The sequence below is a fragment of the Leopardus geoffroyi genome, chromosome B4, assembly GCF_018350155.1.
Source record: "Leopardus geoffroyi isolate Oge1 chromosome B4, O.geoffroyi_Oge1_pat1.0, whole genome shotgun sequence".
Classification (NCBI taxonomy): Eukaryota; Metazoa; Chordata; class Mammalia; order Carnivora; family Felidae; genus Leopardus; species Leopardus geoffroyi.
This window is the reverse complement of record NC_059341.1, coordinates 109,892,165-109,916,310: the sequence shown is the minus strand read 5'-3', so window position 1 is coordinate 109,916,310 and position 24,146 is coordinate 109,892,165. Positions and strand designations below refer to the sequence as shown.

Below are 24,146 nucleotides of genomic sequence, written 5' to 3'. Positions count from 1 at the left end.
AAGATTGCTTTGGCTATTCGGGGTCTTTTCTGATTCCATACAGATTTTAGGATTATTTGTTCTAGCTCTGTGAAGAATGCTAGTGTTATTTTGATAGGGATTGCATTGGATATGTAAATTGCTTTGGGTAGTATTGACATTTTAACAATATTTGTTCTTCCTATCCAGGAGCATGGAATCTTTTTCCATTTTTTTGTGTCTTCTTCCATTTCTTTCATAAGCTTTCTATAGTTTTCAGTGTATAGATTTTTCACCTCTTTGGTTAGATTTATTTCTAGGTATTTTATAGTTTTTGGTGCAATTGTAAATGGGATCAATTCCTTGATTTCTCTGTCGCTTCATTGCTGGTGTATAGGAATGCAACCGATTTCTGTGTATTGATTTTATATCCTGCAACTTTGCTGAATTCACGAGTCAATTCTAGCAGTTTTTTGGTGGAATTTTTTGGGTTTTCCACATAGAGGATCATGTCATCTGTGAAGAGTGAAAGTTTGACCTCCTCCTGGCCGATTTGGATGCCTTTTATTTCTTTGTGTTGTCTGTAGAGGCTAAGACTTCTAATACTATGTTGAATAACAGTGGCGAGAGTGGACATCCCTGTGTTGTCCCTGACTTTAGGGGGAAAGCTTTCAGTTTTTCCCCATTGAGGATGATATTAGCGTTGGGTCGTTCATATATGGCTTTTATGATCTTGAGGTATGCTCCTTCTATCGCTACTTTCTTGAGGATTTTTATCAAGAAAGGATGCTGTATTTTGTCTAATGCTTTCTCTGCATCTATTGAGAGGATCATACGGTTGCATCCTTTTTTTGACGTGATGAGTCACATTGATTGTTTTGTGGTTATTGAACCAGCCCTGCAACCCAGGTATAAATCTCACTTGGTTGTGGTGAATAATTTTTTTAATGTATTGTTGGATCCAGTTGGCTAATATCTTGTTGAGGATTTTTGCATCCATGTTCATCAGGGAAATTGGTCTATAGTTCTCCTTTTTAGTGGGGCCTGTGTCTAATTTTGGAATCAAGGTAATGCTGGCTTCATAGAAAGAGTTTGAAAGTTTTCTTTCCATTTCTACTTTTTGGAACACCTTCAAGAGAATAGGTGTTAACTCTTTCTTAAATGTTTGTTAGAATTCCACTGGAAAGCCATCTGGCCCTGGACTCTTGTTTTTTGAGAGATTACTGATTACTGATTTGATTTCCTTACTGGTTATGGGTCTGTTCAAATTTTCTATTTCTTCCTGTTTTAGTTTTGGTAGTATATATGTTTCTAGGAATTTGTCCATTTCTTCCATATTGTCCATTTTATTGGCATATATTTGCTCATAATATTCTCTTATTGATGTTTGTATTTCTGCTGTGTTGGTTGTGATCTCTCCTTTTTCATTCTTGATTTTATTATTTGGGTCCTTTCCTTTTTCTTTTTGATCAAACTGGCTAGGGGTTCATCCATTTTGTTAATTCTTTCAAAGAACCAATTTCTGGTTTCATTGATCTGTTGTACTTTTTGTTGTTGTTGTTGTTTGTTGTTGTTGTTATTTTGATAACATTTATTTCTGCTCTAATCTTTATTATTTCCTGCCTTTGCTGGTTTTTGGTCTTATTTGCTTTTTTTTTTCCATCTCTTTAAGGTGTAAGGTTAGGTTTGTGTATTTGTGATCTTTCTTTCTTCTTTAGGAAGGTCTAGAATGCTATATACTACCCTCTTACAACCACCTTTGTTGTGTCCCAGAGGTTTTGGGCTATGGTTTTATTTTCATTGGCTTCTATGTACTTTTTAATTTCCTCTTTAACTTCTTGGTTAGTCGATTCATTCTGTAGTAGGATTGTCTTTAGTCTCCAAGTATTTGTTATCTTTCCACATTTTTAAAACAATTGTTTTGGTTGATTTTGACTTTAATAATATTGTTTTATGAAACTATGCATGGTATGAATTTGATCTTTTGTACTTGTTGAGGGCTCATTTTTGTCCCAGTATGTGATCTATTGTGGAGAACATTCCATATGCACTGGAGAAGAATATATATTCTGTTGCTTTAGGATGAAATGTTCTGAATATACCTGTTAAGTCCATCCCGTCCAGTGTGTCATTCAAAGCCATTGTTTCCTTGTTGATTTTCTGCTTAGATGATCTGTCCATTGTTACGAGTAGGGTGCTGAAGTCCCTTACTTATGGTATTATTATCAATGAGTGTCTTTATATTTGTGACTATTTGATTTATATATTTGGGTTCTTCTACATTTGGAGCATAATGTTTATAATTGTTAGATCTTTTTGGGTTATAGATCCCTTTATTATGGTATAATGCCCTTCTGCATCTCTTGTGACAGTCTTTATTGTAAAGTCTAGATTGTCTGATATAAGTGTGGCTACTCTGGTTTTCCTTTGGTGACCATTAGCATGCTATATGGGTCTCCATCCCCTTACTTTCAATCTGAAGGTGTCCTTAAGTCTAAATTGGGTCATTTGTAAACAGCATATAGATGGATCTTGTTTTCTTATCCATTCTGTTACCCTAGGTCTTTTGGTTGGAGCATTTAGTCCATTGATGTTTAGGGTGGGTACTGAAAGATATGAATTTATTTCAATTATGTTGTCTGTAGAGTTGGATTTTCTGGTGGTGGCCTCTGGTCCTTTCTAGTCTTTGTTGCTTTTCATCTTTTTTTTTTTTTCCATCTTTTCTCACCTCAGAGAGTTCCCCTTAAAATTTCTCATATGGCTGGTTTAGTGGTCATGAACTCATTTAATTTTGGTTTTCTGGGAAACTTTTTATCTGTCCTTATATTTTGAATCCAGCCTTGCTGGATAAGAATTCTTGGCTGCATATTTTTCCAATTCAGCACATTGAAATATCCTGCCACTCCTTTCTGGCCTGCCAAGTTTCTGTGGATAGATCTGCTGTAAACCTGATCTGTCTTCCCTTTAGGGTAGGGAATTTTTTTTCCTTCTGCTTTCATGATTCCCCCCTTGCCTGAATATTTTGTGAATTTGACTATGATATGCCTTGTTGAAGGTCGGTTTTTATTGAATCTAGTGGGAGTCCTCTGTGCTTCCTGGATTTTGATGTCTGTGTCTTTCCCCAGGTTAGGTAAGTTTTCTGCTATGATTTGCTCACATAACCCTTCTACCCCTATTTCTCTTTTCCTATTCTGGGACTCCTATAATTCTGATATTCCTTTTTATTAAGTCACTGATTTCTCTAATTCTTAAATCATGCTCTTTTGCCTTAATCTCCCTCTTTTTTTTCCGCTTCATTATTCTCCATAGATTTGTCCTGTATGTCTCTGATTCATTGCTCTGCCTCATCCATCCTTGCCACCATGGCAACCATGTGAGATTGCAACTTAGTTATAGCATTTTTTTTCTTTCATCCTGACTAGCTTTTATCTCCACAGAAAGGGTTTCTAATCTATTTTCAACCGCAGGTGGTATTCTTATTATCGTGATTCTAAATTCTGGTTCAGACATCTTGCTTGTATCTGTGTTGATTAAGTCCCTTGCTGTCATTTCTTCCTGTTCTTTCTTTTGGGGTGAATTGCTTTGTTTTGTCATTTTGAAGGAAGATACAGAATTAATAAGGTAAAAGAAAATTATAATTAAAAACATAAAAGCAACACACAAAAATCGAATAAAGGGTGCTAGATACTAGGTGTGTTCTGGTCTGGTTATGGAAAAGAGCTTGATAGAATTGTGAGAAAAGGCAATGAAGAGGAAAGGATAAAAAAAGGTAACGTTTGAAAATTTGAAAAAATACAATGAAATATAATAAAATGAGATGATGGAAGTAAAAAAATAGAATTTGAGAAATTTACACAAAAATAAAAGAATGAGTAGAAAAATTAAAGAAAAATATTTTAATGGAAATGGAAAATAAAAATAATTTTTGCTCTTTCTGTATTCAAGAATAAGAAAAGAAAAAAATTGAATAGATGGACCAATAAACAGTCTGAAGTATAATTGAAATTACATCAGTTTCCCCTACAAGTCCAACTATGAAGCACTTTATAGTCCATAAACTAAGCAGGCAGAGAGACTTGTGTTGTTCCTGAAGAATGAGTTTGGGCCAGTTGGGCGGGGCTTAGTGTAACAGCTCCGTTCTCCACTAGATGGTGCTGCTTAGATTATGGGGGTGAATTTTGTGGCACCTGTAGCTGTGTATGCTCATGCGCAGGAGGGGTGAAAATGGCATCACCCAGCTACCCAGTCTCTAATATCAGAACTCTGTGCTCTCCCGACCGACAATTGTTCACCCCCCCTTTGTCTCCGGCTTCCGTACACTCCCCGCTTTTACACTGTTTGTGAACAAGCCATCAGGTTGCTAGGCAGCACCCTCCTCCTGAGTTTTATCTCAGATATGGCTGTGTTTCCCAGCCTTTCCCTTTTGAGTAACTGTGCTTTGTCCTGCTCAGACCTTCTGGGGCAGGGTCTCACTAAGCAATGGTCAGGTGCCAGCCCACTCCCAGGGACATTCAGCAGACTGTTGTGTTGCTGATGCCCAGAGACTGCTGCTGGGTGCCAGCCTGCCCCTGGATGTTCTCTGGGGTCTGCTGAGTTCTTTGCCTGTGGGGTGGCCACACAGTCTCTACCCAATGTCTTCCCAACAGGGGAACCGCCTCTCCCTGTGTGGCCTGAGGACCCCGAGGACCTTGCTTTCTGTTCCTGGGGATTTTCCCTTCCCACTAGAGCACTAACAGGTATAGAGTTGCGTAGTTTCATATTCTGCACTCCCCCTGTTTATAAAGTCTTAATGGAATTTAAACCTTCTCCTTTCTCCCTTTTTTGTTCTGTCACTTGCATACTCTTTATTTTCTCTCTAGCTGCTTTTGGGCCAGGGGATGCTTGTGTACTGCCCCAGCTCTCTGTCCTTTCTCCACAAACAACAACAGTGCCTGCCCTCTGTGAGTTCTCTCTCCCCCAGTTCACCTCTCCGTGCTCCATACCTGCTGAGTTCTCTGGTTCAGGTTGTGCAGATTGTTGTGTTAATCCCCAAATCTGTTTCCTAGGTGTGTAGGATGGTTTAGTTTTGATCTGGCTATATTTCAGGGATGGGAGACACACAAAAAAATTTCCATGCTGTTCCACCATCTTGGCCCCTTGCCACAATTTTAGACTTTAGATTCAATCTAAACAATTTTAGATTCAATTTAAACAATTTTAGAGTTTAAAATCCAAAATTATATTTTAATCTTTGAGGCAACACTCCACTAATAGGTATCAATTTCTTTTCAAACAGAATTGTTCAAATTATGCTGTTTTAAAAACACCACAAAAATCTCTATTTTCTTTAAATTAATAGACTTTAGTTTTTAGAAGATTTTCAAATTTACAGAAAAATGGAACAGAATATATGGAAAGGTCTTGTATGTGTCCATCCCCCACCCAGAATTTGCCTTATCACTAACCTCTTCCCTCAGTGTTATACATTATTATAATTGTATATTTTTGATATATTAACTATATTGAATATTTTTGATGAAATATTATATATATTATTAACTAAAATCTATAGTTCACATTAGGATACAGATTTTATTTTTTTTTGTTTTTTGAAATGTTTATTTATTTGTAAGAGAGAGAGAGAGAGAGACAGAGAGAGAGAGAGAGAGAGAGAGAGAGTGCGAGTGGGGAGGGGCAGACAGAGAGGGAGACACAGAATCTGAAGCAGGCTCCAGGCTCTATGCACAGAGTCCGACACAGGGCTTGAACCCACAAACGGTGAGATCACAACCTGAGCCAAAGTCAGATGCTTAACTGACTGAACCACCCAGGTGCCCCAGATTTTAATTTGTATAGTTCTCTGGGTCTTGAAAAATATATAATGTCATGTATCTTCTGTTGCAGTGTCATACAGAGTATTTTCACTGCCCTAAAAACACTGTGTTCCACCTATTCATCTTCCTTCCCTCTATTCAAGTTCCTGGAAACCACCGATCTTTTTATAGTCTCTATAGTTTTGCCTTTTCCAGAAGGTCACATAATTGGAATCATACAGAATGTAGCCTTTTCAGATTGTGTTCTTTCATTTAGCAATATGCATTTAAAGTTTCTTTTGTATCTTTTATCTTGTATCTTTTATCTTGTATCTTTTGATAGTTTATTTCATTTTATCATTGAATAATATTCCATCGTATTGGTGTACCATAGTTTGACCAATCACCATTTGAGAGATATCTTGGTTGCTTCCAAGTTTGGGCAAATATCAATAAACATATTATAAACAATTGGTGCAGGCTTTTGTTTGGACACAATTTTTTAACTCATTTGGGTAAATATCATGGAGTGTGATATGACTGTTTAGCTTTGTAAGAAACTGTCATACTACCTTCTAAAACGTCTGTATATTTCTGCATTCCTATCAGCTATGCATGAAATTTGCTGTTACTCCACATCTTGAAAGTAATCGATATATTTTGGATTTTAGCCATCCTAACAAATGTTCAGTGGTATCCAATTACTGTTTTAATTTGCAGTATTCTAATGACATATGATGCTAAATTTCTTTTAATATGCTTATTTGACCTCTCTATATATTCTTTGGTGAGGTGTCTCTTCTTATCTTTGCCCATTATTATTTGCTTTCTTATTGTTGAGCTTTAAGTGTTCTTTGCATATTTGGATACAAATACTTTATCAGATATGTTTTGCAAATATTTTCTTCTGGTCTGTGGCCTGCCTATGAAGTATCTTAACAGCATATTTACAGAGAAGGAGTATTTACTTTTAATAAAGTCCTACTTGTTATTTTTTTCTTCCATGTACAGAGTTTCTGGTGTTGTATAGAAAAAGTCATCTCCAAGATCAAGATCACCTAGATTTTCTATGTTCTTGGAATCTTAAAATTTTACATTAAATTTAAGTCTATGATCCATTTTGAATTAACTTTTGTAAAATGCATAAGGTCTATGTCTAGATTTTTTATGTGTATGTCTAGTTCTATTATTTTTCTTTTCTTTTATTAAACATAATTCTTTTTTTTTTTTTTTTTGAGAGAGAGAGTGAGAGAGTGCATGAATGAGGGAGAGGGGCAGAGAAAGAGAGAGAGAATCATAAGCAGGCTCCTCACCTTAGCAGAGAGTCTGATATGGGGCTCAGTCCCATGAGTCTGGGATCATGACCTGAGATGAAATCAGAGTTAGATGCTTAACCAGCTAAGCCACATAGGCTCTCCTCATTTTTCTTTCTAGACTCTTTTTCACTGGGTTGTTCTTTCTCTTTCATCAGAAATAATTTGGCTCTATTTATCAGATCTGTTCCTGGTCTCCCTATTATGTTCCATCTTTCACCATACAACAGTACCTTCATTTTTATAGCCTTACAGGAGGTTTCAAAGTTCGGTAGTGTCAGTCCTTTGATTTAGCTCTTCTTCAATATTGTGTAATGTATTCTGGGTTTTTGTCCTCTCTGTGTAAACTTTAGGATCAGGTTGTTGGTAGCCATAAAATAATTTCGTGATATCTTGATTTGAATTGTATTGAATCTGTAGACCATGTTAGGAAGAACTGATGTCTTAACAATATTGAGTCTTTCTACCCATAAACATGGAATATTTCTATTTAGACCTTCTTTGATTTCTTTCATCAGAATTTTGTATTTGCTGTGTTCTGAATGTTTGGGTGATCCCACAATTCAGATGTTGAAATTCTAACTACCAAAGGTAATAGTATTAGTAGATAGAGTCTTTGGGAGGTGATCAGGCCATCAAGGTGGAGTTCTTATAAATGGGATTGCTTTTACAAAAGGAACTCTGAAGAATTCCCTTGCTACTGCTTTTACCATGTGAGGATACAGTGAGAAGTCTGTTACCAGGAAGAAAGCCCTCACCTGACCATGCTGGTACCTTGATCTCAGACTTCCAGCTTCTAGAATTATAATAAATATATTTCTGTTGTTTATAAGCTACCCAGTCTATGGTATGTTTTGTTATAACAACCGGAATTGGGTCAAATGATAATTTTTTTCAGATTGTTCTGGTACATATTTTGTGAGATGGATTCCTAAACATTTGAATTTTTGGATGTGAATATAAACAGCATTATGTTTTTGGTTTCAAACTGCTATATGGAAGGGCAATTAACCTCATATTCTGCAAACTTGCTATCATTGCTTATTAGTACCAGTTCTTTGGGATTTCCTACATAAATAATCATATCGTCTGTGAACAAATATAGTTTTACCTCTTCTTTCCCAATCTGTAACCTTGTGTTTCCTTTTTCTTTTCTTTTTCTTTTTTTCTTTTTTGCGTTAGCTAGGACTTCCAGTTCAATGTTGATAGAAGTGTTGATGGTATATCCATGCCTTCTCCCAAGCTCAGTGTGAAAGCATTCAGTTTCTCACCATTAGATATGATGTTAGCTGTAAGAGTTTTGGAGATGTTGTTTATTAGTTGAGAAAGTTTTCCTTCATTTCTTGTTTACTGTGAGATTTTATCCTGGATAAGTGTTGGCTTTGTCACATGCTTTTTCTCTATTTGTTGGTATGAACATGTGATTTTTCTTGAGCCTGTTTTTTTTTTAAGGAGAAAAGTACAGAGTTTGTTCAATTTTTATAATGCATATGCACATTGTCTTCACAAGACAATGAAGGCCTAAAGAAATGACCAAAGCAGGAAGTTTTTATACCCTTTAGATAAAAAAAAATTAAAGAAATAAAATGAATTGGTCAAGAATTGATAAGAGAAACGAATTTGGGCTGGGGGTGGTAAATGGTGAAGAAGTAACTAAGTAGGAAGGTAACTGTTCACTTAACAGGGTTTGTCAAGATTCCTTTTCTTCAGCCTGTCGATATGATGGATTTCAATAATTAATTTTCAAAGATTTAAACAATATTGAATACCTGAGATAAACCTCATTTGCCTGTAGTGCATAATACTTTTTATGCACTGTTGGAATTATTTCTAATATTTCATTAAGGATTTTTGCATCTATGTTTATGAAAAACATCGGTCTGTAATATTCCTTTCTTGTAATGCTTTTGTCTGGTAGGGTATTAGAGTAACACTACCTTCATAAAATGAGTTAGAAAGTATCCCTTCTGCTTCTATTTTCTGTAAATGATTATAGAAATTTCTTCATTAGAATTCACTAGTAAAGGCTTTAGAGCCTTGTGCTTCCTGTTTTGGTTATTATTTTAATAGATGTAGGCCTATTCAGCTGAACTGTTTCTTCTTGTGTGTTTTTATAAATTGTGTCTTTCAAGGAATTATTTCATAAAAATTATCAATATTGTGGGCAAAGAGTGGTCCATAATATTTTTTTATTATTCTTTTATATCCATGGGTTCAGTAGTGATAGACCCTCTTAAATCTCTGATTATATGTGTTTTTTCTCTCTCTGTCTTTTTTTCTTGGTTAGCCTGATTAGAGGTTAGTAATTCTATTATCAAAGAACCAGCTTTAAGTTTTATTGATTTTTCTTGTATTGATTACCCATTTTTAATTTTATTGATTTCTGGTCTCTATTATTTCTTTATATCTGGTTTACCTTGAATTTAATTTCATACTTTAATTTTTAAGATAGAAATTTAGATTAATGATATTACTTTTCTAATATACAATTTTATAAATTTTCTTCTAAGCACTGTTTTCTTTACATCCCACAAATTTTGGTAAGATTTATTTTCATTTTCATTTTTATTTAGTTCAAACTATTTTTAAATTACCTTAACCCGTGTGTTATGAAGAAGTATTATTTAATCTACAAATACATCAGTGTTTTCCAGTTGTATTTCTCTTACTGGTTTCCAGCTTAATTCCAGTATGATCTGAGAACAAATTTTATGATTTCTATTCTTTTCAGTTTATTAAGAGTTGTTGATCCAAATTTGGTTTATATTGGTGAATGGTCCACGTGAGCTTGAGAAGAATGTGTATTATGCTGTTTTTGAAAGAAGTAGTTTAATTTTTAATTTTTTTCCTAACTTTTCACTTCTCTTCTTTCTCATTTCATTGTGAATAGAGCAACATTTTAATTACTCAGTTCTCCCAGTATCTTGACACAAGCAAGAAAGTAGGGGAAACAGGATATGTTTTATAAAATCCCTAAAAAGGAGAATCCCCGAATATGCATTAATGACTTGTGAGCCTGGTTTGCCTCTACTGTGGCTTTTGTAGTTCAGTCCCTTTTCCCCCTCTCACCCAGATGCCCCTGAAGCTCTTAATCATTCTTGTTCTTCCCTATGGTCCTTAGACATGTTGGACCCAGGTATCTCCTCCTGAGGGCAGGCAGGGACCAAATCTTTGTGTCTTCAGTGCCTGACACTCCCACAATATTACAGCCCTTCTAGATTCATTTTTATGTGTTTTTGTTTTTAATAATTTATTCTCAAGTTAGCTAACATACAGTGTATACAGTTTAGTCTTTGCTTTGGGAGTAGATTCCCATGATTCATCACTTACATACAACACCCAGTGCTCATCCCAACAAGTGCCATCCTCAATACCCATCTCCCATTTTCTCTGTCCCCTCAACCCCCCACCCTTATCAACCCTCAGTTAATTCTCTATATTTAAGAGTCTCTTATGGTTTTCCTCTCTCTCTGTTTGTAACTTATTTTTCTTTCTCTTCCCCTATGGTCTTCTGTTAAGTTTCTCAAATTCCACATATGAGTGAAAACATATGATATCTATCTTTTTCATATGATGACACATACATGACTGACTTATTTCATTTAGCATAATACCCTCCAGTTCTATCCACATTGTTGCAAATGGCAAGATTTCATTCTTTTTCATCACTGAGTAATATTCCATTCTATGTATATGTATCACATCTTCTTTATCCATTTATTAGTTGGTAGACATTTGGGCTCTTTCCATAATTTGACTATTGTTGATAGTTCTGCTATAAACATTGGGGTATATGTGTCCCACAAATCAGCACTCCTATATCCATTGGATAAATTCCTAATGGTGCTATTGTTGGGTCATAGGGTAGTTCTATTTTAAATTTTTGGAGGAATTTCCACACTGTTTTCTAGAGTGGCTACACAAGTTTGCATTCCCACCAACAGTGCAAGAGTGTTCCCTTTTCTCCACATCCTCACCAACATCTTTTGTTTCCTGAGTTCTTATTTTAGCCACTCTGATTGGTGTGAGGTGATATCTCATTGTGGTTTTTTTTGTATTTCCCTGATGATGAGTGATGTTGAGCATCTTTCGATGTGTCTATTTGCCATCTGGATGTCTTCTTTGGAAAAGTGTCTATTTATGTCTTTTTCCCATTTCTTCACTAGATTATTTTGGGGGGATATTCAGTTTGGTAAGTTCTTTATAGATTTTTGATACTAACCCTTTTCTGGTATGTCATTTGCAAATATCTTCTCCCATTATGTTGTTTGCCTTTTAGTTTTCTTGATTGTTTCCTTTGCTGTGCAGACGCTTTTTATCTTCATGGGGTTCCAATAGTTCAAAATGGATGAAAGACCTAAATGTGAGACAGGAAACCATCAAAATCCTAGAGGAGAAAACAGGCAACAATGTCTGACCTCAGCTGCAGCAACTTCTTACTTGATATCTCTCCAAAGCCAAGGGAAATAAAAGAAGTATTCTTTAAATGTCAATTAGGGGTGCCTGGGTGGCTCAGTCGGTTAAGCATCGGACTTCAGCTCAGGTCATGATCTCACAGTCCATGAGTTCGATCCCTGTGTCAGGCTCTGTGCTAACAGCTCAAAGCCTGGAGCCTGCTTCAGATTCTGTGTCTCCCTCTCTCTCTGCCCCTCCCCTGCTCATGCTCTGTCTCTGTCTCAAAAATAAATAAAACATTATTTTTTTTTAAATCTTATAAAAAATGCCAATTAGATTTAGCTGATGATGGTACTGTCCAGTCAAACTATATCCTTGGTGATTTACTGCCTGCTGAATCTGGAATTACTGAGAGATTGGTATGGAAGTCACCAAATATAATAGTGGTTTCACCTATTTTTTCTTGCACTTCTAACATTTTGGTCTCATATTTTTACTCTCTGCTTTTAGGTTCATGCACATTGTGAATCTTTAAGTCTTTTTGGATATTTAACCCCTTTATGTTATGTACAGCCCTTTCTATATCTGAAAATTTTCCTTGCCATTAAGTTGGATTTGTCTTAAATGAATATATTTTCTACAGATTTCTTCTGATTAGTCATAGCATGGTATATGTTTTTTTTTTTTTTTCTATTCCTTTACTTTTTATCTATTTTTTCCTTTCATTAAGGTAGATTTCTTATAAACAACATCTAGTTAGGTCTGTTTTCTTCTTCTTTTTTTTAAAATCCACTGTGACTTGTCTCTTTTAATTGGTGAACTTACATCACTGGCATTTAAATGATTATTGATATAATAGGTTTCTAACCTATTTTTAAACTGTATTCTGATCCTTGGCCCTTTTTATCCCACTATTTTCTGTCTCCTCTAATTTTAATTTGTTATTTTATATGACTCAACTTTTTTTTCTCATTTCTTACCATCTCAGTTATACATCTTTAATTATGGTTTTTGTTGCCCTAGTATGTGAAAGATACATTTACAACTAATAATTCCACTTTTGAATATTACTATACTATTTCATGGATAGTGCAATTACTTTATAACTGTTACCTCAGTTTCTCCTCCTAGTCACTTAAAATTGCTGTCATTCATTTCACTTAATCTATAAACTGTAATCACCTAATACATCAGTGCTATGATTATTTTGAGCAATCATGGTTATGAAGAGTGAGAAGAGTATTGGGTATATAAAGCTCATTTGAAGTCTCAAAGAAATTGAGTAGCTTAACATCTGGTCTAGCAAACAAATTTATTACTACAAATTAAACTTTTATATACACTTTTATCATAGTCATCACTCTATTCAGCAACATCAAGCATCAAAAATCATCAATAGGATTTAAATTAAAAAAAAAAACCTGTTCTCTTAGGATATTTGTAGGAGCATTAAAAAGCATACAAGGTTTTTTGTGTACCTCAAATTATCACTTTTGATTTTTTCTTTAAAGATAATTTTTTTAGCATTTATTTTTGAGAGATAGAGAAAGACAGAGCACGAGTGGGGGGAGGGTCAGAGAGAGGGGGTACACAGGATCCAAAGCAAGCTCCAGGCTCTGAGCTGTCAGCACAGAGCCTGATGCGGGGCTCAAACTCACGGACTGCGAGATCATGACCTGAGCTGAAGTCAGGCGCTTAACTGACTGAGCCACCTAGGTGCCCTTTGATTATTTCTTTTTAAAACAAAACATGACTTTTCATAAAATAGCAATAACACTTCTGATAAGAGTATTAATAGTACTGATTTTAGTCATATGTAATGGAGTGGTGAATTTGAAATTAGTTACTAGTTTTAAAATTTGGTAACAGATGCTTGAAGTGCACTTGCAATTAAGATCAGGTGTGATTCTCAGGCATCTTTGTGATAACCTACTTTTTTTTGTTTGTTTTTATGGTCATAGTATGAACATATCAATCAAGATAATCAAGAAAATGAAACCCAGAAAATGGTCACAAGTTAGGAACTGTTCATAGAATCCCTTACTCTATCAAATAATCATTTCAGTATCTATTTATATTTTATTAGCACCTGATAGGTTTTTTCTGAGATATTTTTCTTACAGATGATTGTAAAACTTTTTTTTTTGGTTTGTATATAAACCTTAGAATCCCAGATGTAGACAGATAATTTCCAAAGAAACTTTTTTTAAAAAAAAATATGTATGCTTTTCACATTCTGATTCAAGTGAAATGCAGTGCAATCTTACCCAGAAAATATGCAAAAGAGTTAAAGTTTTTGGCAACCAAATATTAGACTACAAAAAATGTTATGTAACAACCATTTTTTTAAGTTTATTTATTTTGAGTGGGAGAGCAGGGGAAGGGCAGAGAGGGAGACACAGAATCCTAAGCAGACTGTATTGACAGCAGAGGGGCTCAAACTCACAAACCCTGAGATGATGACCTGAGCCAAGATTGAGTCAGATGCTCAACAGACTGAGCCACCCAGGTGCCTTCCAACTGTTTATTTTTAATTTTCACCTGGCTTCCCTAGCTGAGAAACCATTTCAGAAATCATTAAGTCTTTATCTTTTTAAGTTCTAGCTTTCATTTGATTTATAGGGATGGTACTTCTATTTCAGTGTTAGGTCACTGCACGAATATTTATTATCCAGGTAAATATCTCATAAATAATTTTGTATAATTAACCCTAATGGTAGCTTTAGATGTATGTTTTAGCATGTCTTTTGGTTTCCAGATTTTATAAAAGCAGTAAATAAAATAATGGCAACAAGTTTTGTCATACTTTTGAATACTGTGGTGATTATTTAACAAAGTATGATGCAGGACCCAACTACTGTGAGCCAAGAACATGATATGTCACCAGGGAGAATTAGGGCAAATTAATTACATGGTAGATTATAACTTTACAATAAAGAATAATTATTGTTTTATTCCTCTGGTCCATGACTCAATATTAGCTCATAAAGTGGGGCTCTATTGAGTGTAAAATAATGTTTTTGTTTCTTTAATAATAAAAATCCATTTAGAATAATATCTCATGTAAATTAAATAAGATATAGGAAAATGCTTAACACAGTAATGTCCACATTCATATTCTGTAACTACAACTGTTTAGTGATACTTTATTAGAACACTTCAGCTTTTCATTGAAATATGTTTTTTCCCAGATTTTTATCCATAGTAAAAGAAAATTATATTTTCAATATAAAAAGATAATCTGGTCATTGAAGAAATACCAAACTAATTTAGTACAGAAGAAAAGTATTTTATAATTCATGAATATTTAACACCATTTTGAAATGTAGAAGAGGAAATTCTCCAGTCTACTCTTTCAGAGCTAATTTTGCTTTCCTGAAAGTTTTAGTGAATAGAGCACTTGTGGTTTATCGGTTACATTATCCTTGTTCTTGCCAAACATATCCAGTATTTTCAGCAGCATTACTGCCTTGGAAATCTCAGAAAAATGTAAGTCACACCTTATGCACATGGTTTTGATTTTCCTGCTCCTTTTGTTTGGTGTTTGTGACAAAAGAAAAACCATGTTTTCTCCAAACATATTTTGTGTTTCTCCTGGGCAAACAGGAACATTATATTTCCCAGTCTCTACCCTTTCTTTTCATGGAGTTAGGCAGTATGTGACCAATGTCACTTAACAGAATGTGGGGAAAAGGGATGTGTAACACAATGAAATTTGGATTGTGATCTTTTTGTTTTCTGTCACCCACTCTCTGCTAATACCTTGTGGGTATATATTAAGGAGGTCACCTTCACAAGATAAAGAGACAAGGTATGATTTCTTAATGGCAACCATATTGGATTTTGAGACATATTGAAAGTTGAGTAACCAACTCTCAATGTTAATTCACTGAGATTTTTTTTCTGATATAAAAGTTTGTATTATGTACACAAATCCTATAAACCTCATTAATTTATATAACATTTTATATTCAATATAATAGGATGTAATGCATTCAGTGTGTTTAGGAGACGTACTTTAAATTGAACTTTAAAATTATGTGTTGTAAGGAAAGTTTAGTTAAGTGTAAAAACACCTAGTTTTTGGTTAGTACATTTTTATTACCTACTATAACACAAAATACATGTTATCCTATAATTATAGTATTACATGTATGTGTTATATAGTGAAGCTATGCAAACACTGTACTATGACCAAAAATTCTCCATATGTGTAACTCAAAGATAAACACAGATTAAATTTGCTGGTCTGCTTATATTTTAACTAAAGGAGAGGTCCTTTTAAGGATTATAAAATAGTTAAATATAAAACTACATCTTATTCCTATAATTTTAATAAATGGATTAAATCCTAATATACAGCCCTGGAAACATTTTTGGTTCATTTTCAAAGCTTAACGTCCTCAATAATGAAGAATTAGAGTTATTTTGTATACTTGAATGCTATCTTTAGCTTACCAATTTATTTACATAGATAAGTGTTACTAACAAATCAAATGTATTTATGTTTGAGATACCATTGATAGGTCCTCAATTTAATAAATTTAATGTAAGGTTTAGGGAATTATATAATATGGGCATTTCGTATGAAAAATAATAAATTTACCATATATTGTAGAAATGAATCAGAGATAGGTAAGTTTTAATGGCAGTAAAAGGGCTAGCTATTTCAGTAGGGATTTTCTTACCAGTAAATGTGAATTTTAGTCTCAATATTTCTGCATAGGTAATAAATGTAATCATCAATGTAATAAAATATATTTTCAATAAAATAAATGTAAAAATCAATGTAATAAAATATATTTTCAATTTTATAATGTTTTGTTTATAGAGAAAATACCAATACAGTTAGTTGTATGTCTGTTCAGGCCATAACGTTGTGAATGTTCATTATGCAGTGTAAGCTGCTCAGCCACATATCGTAGGTCCAATATATATATGATACTGCTCAATATATTATCAATTATAAATACATACATAAAATCTTGTTAGTAAAGGCTTACCAAAATTAACAAATGGGTATATTTCTACAGCCAATTTTGTGCTGAGCAGGCCAAATCATATTTCTGTCTTAATTAGATAGAAGAAGGGACAGGATGTGCTCTGATTTAAAAACAACATTCTCTATGGAATAAAAAAAGGATCTTGCACCAGGCAATTAGGCATATTTCCATCACTGGAATGGCTCTAAAAATTGATCTGGGGTACTGGTAAATGAAAATTCTTCCACATAACATCAGCTAAAAAAACCCTTTAGTTACAAATAATACAGACACTGAAAGCTATGTCATGTCCATATTTATTTTCCAAAAAGTTACGTAGTCTTTTTCACAAGGCAGAGACACTGTGTAAAAAAGCTTTTTCTTTCACACTTTACCATGAGTATGAAGTCTAATTATAATATTGTCTCTTTTTCTATTTGAATGTGTCAGTTTTCATATTATGACTTTCACACCTGTACTAGCTAAGATTAAACAGCCATGTCATCTGAGACCACCCAGCAACTAAACTGTGAAAATTAATTTCAATTTCACCTAAGCTCAACCTCATGCTGTTTTCCCATTATTCCCATACCAGGATATATGTGACTTTTGCCTACCAAATGGCTTACTTATTATTATAGACAATACTCTAAAGACTTGTAGTGATGAACTCTATCTCATAATTCTGTATAACTTTAATAAACACATTTTATGTTTGATGGAAGCATATTATGAAAGCATTATTCTTGTTTCTCATTGACAAATATTTAACTGAAAACCTCCTAATGATAAATATTAAACTCTAAAAACTGTTTAGGCTAGCTGGCAATATGTGTGATATTATTATAAAATAAACACATAAATGCCTTATCTAAGTAGTGTGTTGAGAAAGAGTTTAAAAATAAATGAAGTAAACACTGAAAACACCAAAAGAAAAAGTAGAAAAGTCTAAAATCACAGTTGGAGATGTAATATTCTTTATTTAGTCATAGAACAAAACAAGACAATAACATTACAAGGAAACTACAGCCTGATAGTGTGTGTAAGTGTGTGTATGAATATCTATGAAAATTTTATAAAAGTATTAGCATTTAGAATCTACCAATGTACAAAAATGGTATTACATCATGATTAAATAGAGTTTATCCCTGTTCAAGACTACTTTAACTTTGATAACAATCAATACAATCTGTCATATTGATAAAATCCAAAAAAAGTCATAATTTCACTAAAAACAGATAAATTATCTGACAGAATTCATCAATATTCATAAGAATTCTCAGATAAGAAAGGAACTCCCTCAACTTGAGAAAATGTAGCCTAAAAAATGAAGCTAACATTATACTCAGTGATAAATATGAAATTCTCTCCTCTGATGATCAGGAGCAAGTCAAGGATGAATGTCTTCACACCATTTCTAATAAATTTGCACCATGGTCATAGACGATACAATAGACCAGGGAGAGGGAGAGGTGGAAAAGAAAAGGATGGAGGAGACAGGGACATCAAAGAAGATGGGAGACTGAGGGAGAGAGAATGGGAAAAGAGAGAGAGAGAGAGAGAGAGAGAGAGAGAGAGAGAGAGAGAAAAGGAGACAGAGCATGCAGTTTGTAACAAAGCAGTAAATTTATTTACAGGGGGATATGATCAAGTATATAAGAAATTCTAAGGAATATACAAAATTGCTGCTAGATTTAATAAACTCTAATATGAATTTACCAAGTCATAAAATGTTAGTTCAGCATATCAAAAGCAATTTTTATGTATATAAACAATTGAAAATTGAATTTAAAAATATCATGTAGATTTTAACGACATGATATATTTAGGAATATATATATACACACACCTATATTTAGGTATATATATATGTATATATACACATACATATATACACACATTTATATATGTGTGTGTGTATATATATATATATATATATATATATATATATATATATATTCCTAAATGTGTATATGTGTGTGTGTGTGTGTGTGTGTATAGTTCTGGAAACTAGAAACTACAAAATACTGTTGAAAGAAAGTATACACATACACATTTAATTTTATACATTTTAAATTATATGTTTACTTGTATCATTTATTTAAAATCTTACAACTTAACAGCACAACTAAGTTATAAATAGACAAATGCTTTGAATAGATACTTGATAAAAATAGATACATTATTAGCTAATGCTTACGAAAAAACTCAATAGTTTTAGCCATAGGTAAATGCAGATTAAAATTATAATGACATAAAACTATAAACCTATTAGAATAGCAAAAATTAAAAAGATGGGCAATATCAAGGGTTGATAAGGTTATGAAGTAACTACAACCGTGAAACCATTTGGAAGTTTCTTTTAATATTGAATATACACTTAATATTAAATATACAACCTAGTAATTCTGCTAGATATTTATTCAGAAGAGATGAAAATGTATATCCATAAAAAATGAACACATACTAGACGACTCCATTAATGTAAGTTTTAGAACTGGGAAAACTAATCTATAGCAATTGAAATGAAATCACTGGTTTATTGGCCAAGGGGTTGATGAGTAGCAAGGCAGGGTGGTAGGGAGTGGGGTGACTAGTCTTAAAATGGACAAGAGGGAATAAATTATTTGAGTTGATGGAATTCTTTATATGTTGATTTTGGTGATGCTTGCTTGGATATGTAAATTTGTCACAACTAAATGTATATGCAAATGCGTTCATTTGACTCAGCCAATATATTATATATGTATGAAATACCAAAGTGAGACCAGAATTCAAAGATGATTTTCAATGAAACCAGTTTCACAACTTTTAAAAAGTAAAATTTGCACACCAGAAAGGAATAAAGAATATGGAGTAAGAGATGATTTTATTGGGAAGTGTAGGAGAAGAAAACTTTCTCTTTCTTTCGTTCTAGCTTCTTTGACATGTCTGATAACTAAACTGACATAACAGATTAATAGGAGAAAAACAAGTTTTGTACATACAGGAGCCCTATAAAAATATGAAGCTTTTTAGCAGTCAAGTAATGGAGACTTAAATACCATCCTGACCTAAGGGACCTAGGTCTCAAAAGGCAGGAAGAAAATTCATAGGAAGATGAGAAGAGCAAATGTTTGGCAAACAAATGGTTGTCATGCCCTGCAGATAAGTCTGTCTGATATAAAGAGTTATCCCTGATAATAGTTGTCTTCCTGGGACAATCCCCCTTTCTAAGTTATTTTAGGCAATTAAAGGGAGGGTAAAAGCACTTCTTGAGTCTGTTGGGCCTTGATTATCTTCAGCTTGAAATAATGCACATACCAAAGTTTCACATTCTGGGGTGGCATAGTCTGCTCCCCTTGAAATTATTTAAAGGAAATTATTCCTATATTGTAAGCCCCTCTCCTACCACCACATCCACACACTAAGGAGAAAATAGGTGGTGTGAGTGTTTGTAAATGTGGAGGGAAGGAGACCATTTGAAGAGCTTAGTTAGATGTTGTTATGGGTTGAATTGAGTCTCCAAAAAGTTATGTTGAAATCCTAACCACGGGTACTTATGGGTGTGACTTTGTTTGAAATAGGGTCTTTTGCAGATGTAGTCACATTAAGATGGGGTCATGAAGGTGGGTTCTAATTCACTAGGAGTGTTACCTCTATATGAAGAGAAGAGGGACATATGACCACGGGATGGAAGACTGTCATGTGATAACACAGGCGGAGATTGATGTGCTGAAGCTGTAAGTCTGGGGATGCCAAGGATTGCTGGCAAACTACCAGAAGGTAGGAAAAGACAAGGATGGATTGTCCCTAAATGTTTCAGAGGGAACATGACCCTTCCAACACCTCAGTTTCAGAATTCTATCCTCCAGGGTAGTGAGACAATAAATTTCTATGGTTCTAAGCCACCCAATTTGTGGTGCAGTGTTCACTAACACTAGGAAACTATTAGCAATAATCGTGCCTTGGATAAACCTCATTGGCTATGATACTGCCACTGCGCAAAGCTAACACTAGGAAACTAATACAGATGTTTTCATTAACCAAGATTGTGACTTTCAAAAAGGAAAATAGAGAATGAAATATTTTGACTAGCTTTTCCAATGACTGGAGTAAGGGACAAGATGCTTCTGTGTTGCATTTAGCTTGTGCTCTCTTATTTTATCAGGCCAAAAATTGTATAAATGTTTCCTATGGACCACATGTGGTCCATTTGGGAGATAGCCAGGATGGAATTAAGTCCTACCCAAGCCAAAAATATTGTCTTCAGGGAAGACATAGAAATTGTGTGGAGTGGATTGCTGGAAAGCCACACTTGGGAAAAGAATTGCCAGCTGAAGGACCATCATGGTCGACATCAGGTCAATGGAGTTTTAGTTGATAGGCCCAGAGTGGATATGTGAGAGAAGGAGTGAACTTTGCCAAGCACACAATGTACTAAGCTCTTTCACAAGAGGAGCTACCAAGTAGAAATTTCCCTATGTCCCTTTACCTTTCTTTCTCATTTTTGCTCTGATCCTGGAGGGTCAGGAATAGCAGCTAATGAGTGGCAAACAAAGAAAGCAAGAAAGAATGAAGGCTCCAAGTATTTGCTCCTTTTAAAGGGCAGAAAACCTGCCTTTTCTTACCTGCACTAGTTAGGAGAAGGACAAAAAAAATAAGTCTAACTTGTTCAATTCGGATTGAAGAGCTGAGTAATAATATCAAAGTGTATATAACATTATTTCTAAATCAAGGCTGTGTTTTCTGACATAAAGTGATAGGAAATTCTAAATTCCTTAAGAGGATACTGGAAAATCATGAGATTTGCTCAAGTTTTTATCCAGGGGCAGAGGAGATACCTACAGAATATTTTTAAAGAATGTGACAGAATGAAAATAAGGTTCTGCTATGATTACATCCCATGGGACCTCATTTTTTGTACACAAATCTTAGAGACAGAGATCAAAACTTGAATGAAGTCAGGCATTTCTGGTCTGCTTATTATATCGTGATAAGGTATCTTGTGAAAACAATGTATTCAATGGCGATTTTTAACCCCATCAGATACTACCTCTGGAGGAATTTAAACAAAAGAGGTGGTGTGGTGCTAAGAGAGTCATAGGTGCAGAAGTCAAAAATTGCAGTTATTAGTAAGCACAATCTGTACGGTAGGAAGATAAAATCGGTAATAGGATTTAACATATGTGAAAACTGTGGAATGGCTCTGTGTCTAGATAGAATAAGTAGCAACAGATTTCTTTAAAGTCTTGAATGCTTGATTTCCTTTTGGGATACAGGAGTTGTCATTGTATTCAGAATAACAAAGAACAATAATCACTGTCTGGAGACTCAGGGTGTGTTACCAAGGAGAAGCTCTGTGTGTGTGTGTGTGTGTGTGTGTGTGTTTACCATGATGTTTTCTTAATATCAGCTTTCATCTCTAAAGATAATCTCCCGAGATGGCCCAGTTTTTTACATTATACATACATAATTTAACCACTTATTGGTAAACAGTATATTAAAACAACATATTTATATTGTTTATCAAAATAGTTTTCTAATCTCTCTCTCTCTCTGCATACACATAGTGATATTTGTAAACACATATCTTTAGCAAAGGTGGTGAACGCATAATATACCAGAATTTAATTAGCAATTTGTTTTAATAAACATTTAAATTGTTTCCAATTCCTTTGTTATTATCAGCAATTGTTCACAGATACTTATACATAAATATTTGTACCTGTTACTTTTTTTCATGAGACATATATAGAGAAATTGTATTACCCCAACAAAGATTCTCACAGAAATTGTAACCAAACTCAAGGGGCTCACAACTTGGGATACATCAATTTATTCATGGAAGTTTTGAAAGCAAATGACTTTTTATTACTTGTTACAAGTGAGGAGATCAGGAGATATCTCTCAAAGTACTGTCTCCCTGTAGGGTTAGTATAGGAAGCTTTTATTCAGAGTTATACTAGAGGGCAGGGGCAGGAGGCTTGCACAGGCATCTTGGTTCAATTGTGCATGCCTAGCATGTCAACATGCTGGCACATACATCTTCTGTTCAAAAAATGGCAGAAAACTCTCCCCATAGGAGGAGATCATAATATTATAATGAGCTATAAATAACTTCAGGACAACTGTGAAGGGGGTTCTGTGTAGGTCCTCAGCACCAAACCACCTCAGACTGGTTGGAACTTCTGGTTGTGCAAAATGAAACACATTCTTTCCCTGCTTTTGTCCCTTCCTTTCCTCCCTCCTGCTGAGAGCTTTCAGACCCCTTAGAAGTTGTGTAAACTTCCCCTTGTGACCTAGCTAACAAAATGGTGGAACAGTTGGCACACACACTAGTAGATTCTTATCCTCTGAGGACCTCTGTTTCTTTAGCCACATGAAACTGTATGAACAGGGGCAGCTGGGTGGCAAGATTGGTTAAAGCAACTGACTCTTGATTTTGCCTCAGGTCATGATCTCACAGTTGGAGCCTGGTATCAGGCTCAGCTGACAATGCAGAGACAGCTTGGGATTTTCTCTCCCTCTCTCTCCCTGTCCCTCTCCCACTTGCTTGTTCTCTCTCTCAAAATAAGTAAATAAACTTAAAAAAACAACAACTGTGTGAACAAACTTATATAAAGTCACACCATCTAAAGTTTCAGATGACCTGAAGTGGTTACAAATAGTAAAAATAAAATAAATACATTAGTAATAAAAATATTTAAAACAAATTAAAAGCAATGTAAATCAATTATATCTAGCACAAAGATCATATAAATGATATTCTATAATCAACATACGACATTTTGGGCCTTAAAATTCTAATTGAAACTGTATTTGAGCAAACGATGTATTTGACAAATAGATTATAATTATGTAAAATTCTAAGTAACCTTTATATTTCATAGTCATATTTAAAAATATGTAAATAATAACTCACGTTTAAACATGTTTGACCTATAATTTAAAAGTATTATGGAGTCAAGATTTTATACTCCTGGGTAATTTGAATGCTCCTTCCCTTTTAGATACAAGAACTAAAATTAGAAACTTTTGATATTGTATTATTTGAAAGAGCATCCCTAGAAAGTGTTGAGTTAGAGTGTAACATATATACACACACAAATTGTGCAGGAAATAGTCACACAAACAACAACGTAATACACACAAAGATAAACCTTTGCCTTAATTGCACTTTTCAGTGACTAAGAAATATATAATATTTGCACATAAATATTAACTTTCTATATTTCTGTTATGAGTAATAGCTTTTATCTTGGGTAAAACATTTAGATGAGAAAAAAAAGTTGTTAGAAGACCAACTTGGTACATCTTAAAGTTATCTATTCATAGAAAAATGTATTCTGATATGAACCATAGACACATATGTATATGTATATGAACACCCTAAAGTAGTCATCTTTCCATATTTTAAAACTTTTGAGGGAAAGATGTAGGGTATGTAATTTAGGAGTCTCAGTTGGATTAAGTTATTTAGAGTGAAGAAGTTGAGTTATTTACTTTCTAAGTGCCTCACTTTTATGTGTTGTGATAGGAACTAAATACAAAAATGACTTGGTGGTAACCCAAAATGGAAGAAGTCTAATGCTTTCTGATAAATGTAAGTTTGATTTGCTTTTAATTGATTTCTCTCATTCAATATAGAATCTTTGCCCAAAAGATCTATACACTAGAAAAACATTAAAGACTTAAGAAGGTCTCATCCATATTAAAAGTAGCAT

The 24,146-nt window shown here is 34.1% G+C and overlaps 1 non-coding gene across 1 annotated transcript; it reads right to left on the bottom strand.

The window, feature by feature from the left end:
• Positions 1-20,286: 20,286 nt before the first annotated feature.
• LOC123592247 lies at positions 20,287-20,431 on the bottom strand. The gene has a single exon (XR_006709648.1). It is a non-coding gene; the product is annotated as a U4 spliceosomal RNA (small nuclear RNA).
• Positions 20,432-24,146: the final 3,715 nt, after the last annotated feature.